The sequence below is a fragment of the Vicia villosa genome, linkage group LG4 (genome assembly GCF_029867415.1).
Source record: "Vicia villosa cultivar HV-30 ecotype Madison, WI linkage group LG4, Vvil1.0, whole genome shotgun sequence".
Lineage (NCBI taxonomy): Eukaryota > Viridiplantae > Streptophyta > Magnoliopsida > Fabales > Fabaceae > Vicia > Vicia villosa.
The window spans coordinates 122,642,682-122,650,240 of record NC_081183.1 but is presented as its reverse complement, the minus strand read 5'-3'; the positions used below and the strand labels follow the sequence as shown (position 1 = coordinate 122,650,240).

Sequence of the window (7,559 nt, the reverse complement as noted above, 5' to 3'; positions counted from 1 at the left end):
CTTCGCGCGCTGAACCGCATTCAAGTATCGCACCACCTGCGATTGAGGCAAACAATTTCGAACTCAAACCTTCGTTGGTCCAAGCTGTTCAACAGAATCAATTCTCTGGAAGCCCTGTAGACGACCCCAATCTCCATTTATCTGTGTTCGTGCAATACGCCGACACTATCAAAGCCAACAACGTTAGTTCCGAAGCTATTCGATTACGCCTTTTCCCTTTCTCCTTGAGAGATAGAGCGAGAGCGTGGCTTCAATCCCTGCCTTCCAATTCCATAACTACGTGGGACGAATTGAAGAGAGTATTCTTAGCGAGATACTTTCCGCCTAGCAAAACTGCTATGCTTAGAGGTCAAATCAACGGATTTACCCAGAAAGATAACGAATCATTCTTCGAAGCTTGGGAACGTTACAAGGACATGCTTAGAATATGCCCTCATCATGGACTCGAACCATGGCTGATCATCCATACTTTCTATGGTGGTCTCTTATATAACACTAAAATGACTATAGATGCCGCTGCTGGCGGAGCATTAATGGACAAACCCCATGATGAAGCATACAAACTCATAGAGAACATGGCACAAAACCATTACCAATGGGGTGGAGAACGAGCCGCTCTAGAGAAAGCCCAAACCAAAGGAGGAATGTACGAAATAAGTGGTATAGACCGCGTTAACGCTAAAGTAGACGCTTTAACTCAAAAGATCGAGAACTTAACCATCACTCCTTCAGCCACCGCTGCTGCTGTAACACCTAACTGCGAGATTTGTGGATTGACTGGACATGTAGTTGCTGAATGCCAACTCTTGACTGGAGTCCCATCTGATCAAGTAAACTATGCTCAAGGAAACCCTTATTCTAACACGTACAACCCTGGATGGAAAAACCATCCGAACTTTTCTTATAAGAACAACAATGCGTTGTACGCGCCTGGACAAGCACCTGCTGTACCACCTGGCTACCAAAAAGCGCCTGTAGCTGCTCAAAACACCCCTAGGAAGTCAAATCTAGAAATCATGATGGAGAACTTCATAGCTTCCCAACAACAAACCAATAAGGACTTCCTGAATCAAAACATCCACAATAGCGAGCAACTAAAACAACTATCGAACAAAGTAGATGCTTTAGCTACACATAACAAAATGTTAGAAACTCAAATCTCACAAGTAGCTCAACAACAAGCACCTACTGCTGCCCCTGTTGGCACGTTTCCTGCTCAACCTCAACCCAATCCTAAAGGACATGCGAACGCAATAACACTACGAAGTGGAACGAATTACGATGGACCCATAGATCCTAGAACTCAAAACGTACCCATGTCACAACAAGAGCCAAAGGAAACCCAAAAGAAAACAACTGACGAACAAACTGCTAAGACTGATGAGAACAATAACGAAGTGGAACCCGAAAAAGAGAAACCTTACGTTCCACCACCACCTTATAAGCCACCAATTCCTTACCCTCAGAGATTAGCTAAATCAAAAACCGAAGCGCAATTTAAAAGATTTGTAGAACTTCTGAAGCAATTAAACATAACCATACCATTCACAGAAGCCATAACTGAGATGCCTTCGTACGCTAAGTTCTTAAAAGAAATCCTATCAAACAAAAAGAAACTCGAGGATAACGAAACTATAACGCTTACCGCTGAATGTAGCGCTATCATCCAAAATAACATGCCTCCAAAATTGAAAGACCCTGGTAGTTTCTCTATACCCTGCGTAATAGGAAAAACCATCATAGAGAAAGCCTTGTGCGATTTAGGAGCTAGTGTTAGCTTGATGCCTTTTTCGACCTGTAAGAAACTCAATCTAGGTGAGCTTAAAGCAACAAGAATGTCTCTTCAACTAGCTGACCGTTCAGTCAAATACCCTGTAGGAATGTTAGAAAATATCCCTATTCGTGTAGGTCAATTCTACATCCCAACTGACTTTATCATTATGGATATCCAAGAAGATTCTAACATCCCGATCATATTAGGAAGACCATTCTTAGCAACCGCTGGTGCAATTATAGATGTAAAGCGAGGAAAGCTTACTTTCGAAGTAGGAGAAGAGAAAATAGAATTTATCCTTTCCCAATTCCTAAAAGCACCTTCTATAATTGACACATGCTGTTCTGCTGACATAATTGACGAGTGTGTCAAAGAAATAAAATCCGAACCAAATAAGGAAACCGAGATCCTAAGAATTCCTATGCCGCCAATTCTTGAAGATGACAACTGGCGTGAGGAATATCAAGATAACCACCTGAGTGAATGCTTAGCCTTAACTCCCGATCCTATACCTGGACCTAAGAAACCTGCTATAGAGCTGAAAACACTTCCTACCGATCTTAGGTACGAATTTCTAGACGAAGAACTAAACCGACCAGTTATAGTGAATGCCAACTTAGGACGAACCGAGACTGAAAAATTACTTAATGTCCTAAGAAAATACCCTACCGCTTTAGGATATAACATATCAGATCTGAAAGGTATAATCCCTTCCCTCTGTATGCACCGCATTATGCTCGAAGACGATAGTAAAACCTCTAGGGAACATCAAAGGCGAATAAATCCTATTATGAGCGATGTGGTTAAAAAGGAAATCCAAAAACTGCTAGAAGCAGGAATAATATATCCTATATCCGATAGTAAATGGGTTAGCCCTGTTCACGTCGTACCAAAGAAAGGAGGAGTCACTGTAATCACTAATGCAAAAGGAGAATCTGTAGCACAACGTACCCAAACTGGATGGAGAATGTGCATTGACTATAGGAAGCTAAACAAAGCTACCCGAAAAGACCATTTCCCCTTACCTTTCATAGATCAAATGCTCGAACGCCTAGCTAAACACTCGCATTTCTGTTATCTGGATGGATACTCCGGATTTTTCCAAATTCCTATCCACCCTGACGACCAAGAGAAGACCACATTTACCTGTCCTTATGGTACATTCGCCTATAGACGAATGCCTTTTGGGCTCTGCAATGCACCCGCGACCTTCCAAAGATGTATGATGGCAATATTTGCCGACTTCCTAGATGGAATAATGGAGGTCTTTATGGACGACTTCTCTGTCTGTGGAGGAAGTTTTGAAACATGTTTAGAAAACCTTGAAATGGTACTCAAACGATGCGTAAGCGTAAACCTAGTCCTTAATTGGGAAAAATGCCATTTCATGGTTCGACAAGGAATTGTACTTGGACACATCGTATCCGATAGAGGAATCGAAGTTGATAAAGCAAAAATCGAAATTATCGAAAACCTTCAACCTCCCAAAACCGTTAGAGAAATAAGAAGTTTTTTGGGACACGCTGGTTTTTACCGACGCTTCATTAAGGATTTCTCTAAAATAACCAAACCCTTAACTGAACTACTAATGAAAGACGCCGAATTTATTTTCACCGATAAATGCACTGAAGCATTTCAAACGCTTAAACGAGCATTAATCTCTGCGCCAATTATGCAACCTCCCGACTGGAATGAACCTTTCGAAATAATGTGTGACGCGAGTGATTATGCTGTAGGAGCCGTTCTAGGTCAAAGAAAGGATAAGAAACTACATGTCATATATTATGCGAGTAGAACCCTAGACGAAGCTCAGATGAATTATGCCACGACAGAAAAAGAATTATTAGCTGTCGTATTTGCATTAGACAAATTCCGTTCTTACCTGGTAGGAGCCAAAATAATCATATACACTGACCACGCCGCGATTAGGTACCTCCTAACCAAAAAGGACGCTAAACCAAGACTTTTGAGATGGATCTTGTTACTACAAGAGTTCGACCTGGAAATTAAAGATAAGAAAGGCACTGAAAATGACGTAGCAGATCACCTCTCTCGATTGGAAAATCTGAAACCCGAACAAGTACCAATTGACGACGATTTCCCTTATGAAAGACTCATCGCCCAATTAGAAGCAAATGAATTCGAACCGTACCGTCCAAACTCTGAAACCAACAAATTAGCAGAAATAGCTTTAGCCCGATCTGACGCACCTTGGTATGCAGATTTCGTAAACTACCTAGCTGCTGGTGTGCTTCCTCCTGATCTAAGTTACCAACAGAAGAAGAAATTCTTCCATGACCTAAAACATTACTATTGGGACGACCCACTCCTGTTCAAAAGAGGCCCCGATGGAATCTTTAGACGTTGTGTACCCGAGGAAGAGATAAGAAGCATAATAACACACTGCCATTCTGCACCGTGTGGAGGACACCATAGCACATCTAGAACCTGCGCCAAAATCCTTCAATCTGGACTCTTCTGGCCCAACCTGTGGAAAGACGTTTATTTTGCTGTACTAAGCTGTGATAGATGCCAACGAACCGGAAACATTTCAAGACGCGATGAAATGCCTCAAAAAGGCATTCTGGAAGTAGAAATATTTGACGTCTGGGGAATAGACTTCATGGGACCGTTTCCGTCGTCGTTTGGAAACCAATATATACTCGTAGCCGTCGATTACGTTTCAAAATGGATAGAAGCTATTGCTTCTCCTACAAATGATACACGAGTAGTTATCAAACTCTTCAAAAACGTCATCTTTCCTAGGTTCGGTGTGCCAAGATTGGTAATTAGCGATGGTGGTTCCCATTTCATTTCAAGAATACTTGAGAAACTCCTTCGAAAATATGGAGTGAATCATCGAATAGCTACACCATACCATCCACAAACAAGCGGTCAAGTAGAAGTTTCTAACCGCGAAATAAAACAAATATTGGAGAAAACTGTTGCTATATCTAGGAAAGATTGGTCAACCAAGCTAAATGAAGCTTTATGGGCTTATAGAACAGCCTTCAAAACTCCAATAGGAACTACCCCATTCAAACTCGTTTATGGAAAATCATGCCACCTACCGGTAGAGTTAGAACATAAAGCCTATTGGGCCATTAAGAACTTAAACCTAAACTACACTGCCGCTGGTGAGAAACGACTTCTAGACATAAACGAATTAGAAGAACTTAGACAAGACGCTTACGAAAACGCCAAAATCTATAAAGAGCGAACGAAAAAATGGCACGACAAGCGTATATCTAGGAAAAATTTTAGCATAGGCGATAAAGTACTTTTATTTAATTCTAGACTAAAATTATTTCCTGGTAAGTTACGATCTAGATGGTCTGGCCCTTTCGAAATAACTAACATATTTCCGAGTGGAGCGATAGAAATCAAAGGAGAAACCGTCAAACCTTTTGTCGTAAATGGGCAACGTCTTAAGTATTACCATCATCTCGAATACGATGAAAACATCGAAGTTTTTAAACTTGACGAACTGCCCGCTCTTTCGAAAAAATAGTTTTCTATTTTAAAATCGTCGAGCTTACGACATTAAACAAAGCGCTTAGTGGGAGACAACCCACATTTATTTATTCTTTTTATTTTTATTTTATTTTATTTTTTATTTTTAAACCTTTAATTATTCTATTTTTAATTATTCTAATTTTAATCATTTTCATTTTTTTTTCATACATCTTATAATAATTATTATAATTATAACTGCTATCTTAATTCGAGAAAATACTTCCTTTTTATAATTATAATTATCATTATAACTTGTTACTTAATTTTATTTCATTAATTTTATTTAATTTTATTTTTAAAATAAACACTAGCCTAGTTCTAACTTAATCTTAATATTTTCAACTTCTAGGTTTTTCATTTAACTACTAACTACGATGCAAGAAGTTGATAATATGGAAGTTGTGTTCCGTGGTAGAGGACAAGAAGCAAGATTTAATAAGCTGGCTGAAAGACACATGGATTTGACTTGCTATCCTCACCAACCAACTATGGTGAAACTTGGTATCGAAGAAAGCATCCTACACCTGCTTAACCAAATTGGGTAGACTGGTTCTCACTTGTTCCGCAAGTTTAGCACTTACCGGAAGCTCACTCTGGAATTCTTGAGCTCCCTGACCTATCTTCCAAACTGTGGACAAGGACTGAGAAAAGGAGTTATTCTCTTTAGACTCTTTGGTATGGAGTTTAATTTCTGCATCCGAGATTTTGCTGAAATGTTAGAACTACCTCATGGATCAGATGCATACACCAAAGTAACTGAAGACAATCTTGCTTACTGGGAGTTGGAAAAATACTGGGGCAAGATCACTGGAAACGACAACCCTGAAGAGAATGAATTTCAATCTGAGAACATCCATAACCCCGCCTTCAGATACTTCCATAAGATCCTTGCTCACTACATTTTTGGTAAACCCGATAATGTCACTGAAGTCTCTAGAGAAGATTTGTTCATCATGTTTTGTACCTCTCAGAATCGCCCGGTCAATGCCATCGCATTCATGCTAACAAACTTCGAGCGCATCACGCATGGCGAAATTTCACCTATTAGGATCGGCGGATTTGTCACTATGATTGCTAATGCTATAGGAATGAGAGTACCTTTGCTTAGATTGACACCTCTTGGTTCCCACAATTCTATGGACATTCACTTCTGCTTTAACCGAGGTATCATCGGTAACCTTGGACCTGATCAGTTTGATTTACTCATTGATAACAAAGTTTTGGATCAGCTCACTTTACCGAGTCCTAGGACGAGTGTGCACAACCCTGCCAACTGGCTTTTCTATGATCAGATTCCTGAAAGAGAACCCTCACCTGAAACCCCTCAAGCCTATGAACATTTTGATGAGGAAATGCATGTATCGGAATCTGAGCCTGACACTCCTCCTGGTTACTATGAACCTAATCCTGAAGATGAACCCATTCCTGATTACGAACCTCTTCCTGTTGATGAACCTATATCTGAGTATGAACCTGAGACTCGTTCTGCTGATTCTGTTGATGATTACACTGTTGATATGACTGATGTCGAACTCGAGCAACAACAACCAGCTACATCTACCGCATCGGTGAATCAAAGAATGCCTAATCTGAACACGCATGAGCAAGCCCTCACTGCACTACAACAAGATGTCCAACATGTGCGCAACGAGCTACACACTTTGCAAATGCAGTTCTTCGATTTTATCGACACCGTAAATGCTCAGTTCGACGAAGTTTTCAAACACATTCAGTCTAATGAGCATAACAATAGATGTGGCTAGATGTTACCGTATTAGATTATTAGATTTTATTTCTAGTTTTAGCAATTTTTATTCATAAGTTTAGATTTTCATTTTTCTGCATTTTACATTCTGCTTATGTTAACACTCAGTACCGGTTTAATTTTAAATGCGATATTCTTTTGATTACTGCTACTGTGTTATATTACACTGCTATTGACTGCTATATGTTTGCCTGTTTATCACTTTTTGCTGTTAATAGTATTAAAATTCGACACTGCTCTGAACTGATGGACAATTTATGGCATCTGTCAGCACTGTCTGGTCCCTTGCATGCGTGAACCACTTACCTGCAACAGGAGACGCACGTCTCCATCTATGTGGGACCAGCAAAAATCATTCAGAGGACAGGAGACGCACGTCTCCATGCTTTGTCCCCTTGCAGACTGACTGCCTGAGACGCGCGTCTCCCAAGGGCAGCAGTCTGCATTGTTGACCACGCTGCAGCACCACCATAACTCCCATTTTGAATTTTGAATTTGAATTTC

At 40.3% G+C, this 7,559-nt stretch overlaps 1 non-coding gene across 1 annotated transcript; it reads right to left on the bottom strand.

The window, feature by feature from the left end:
* Positions 1 to 338: 338 nt before the first annotated feature.
* On the bottom strand, positions 339 to 445 carry LOC131600773 (small nucleolar RNA R71). The gene has a single exon (XR_009283382.1). It is a non-coding gene; the product is annotated as a small nucleolar RNA R71 (small nucleolar RNA).
* Positions 446 to 7,559: the final 7,114 nt, after the last annotated feature.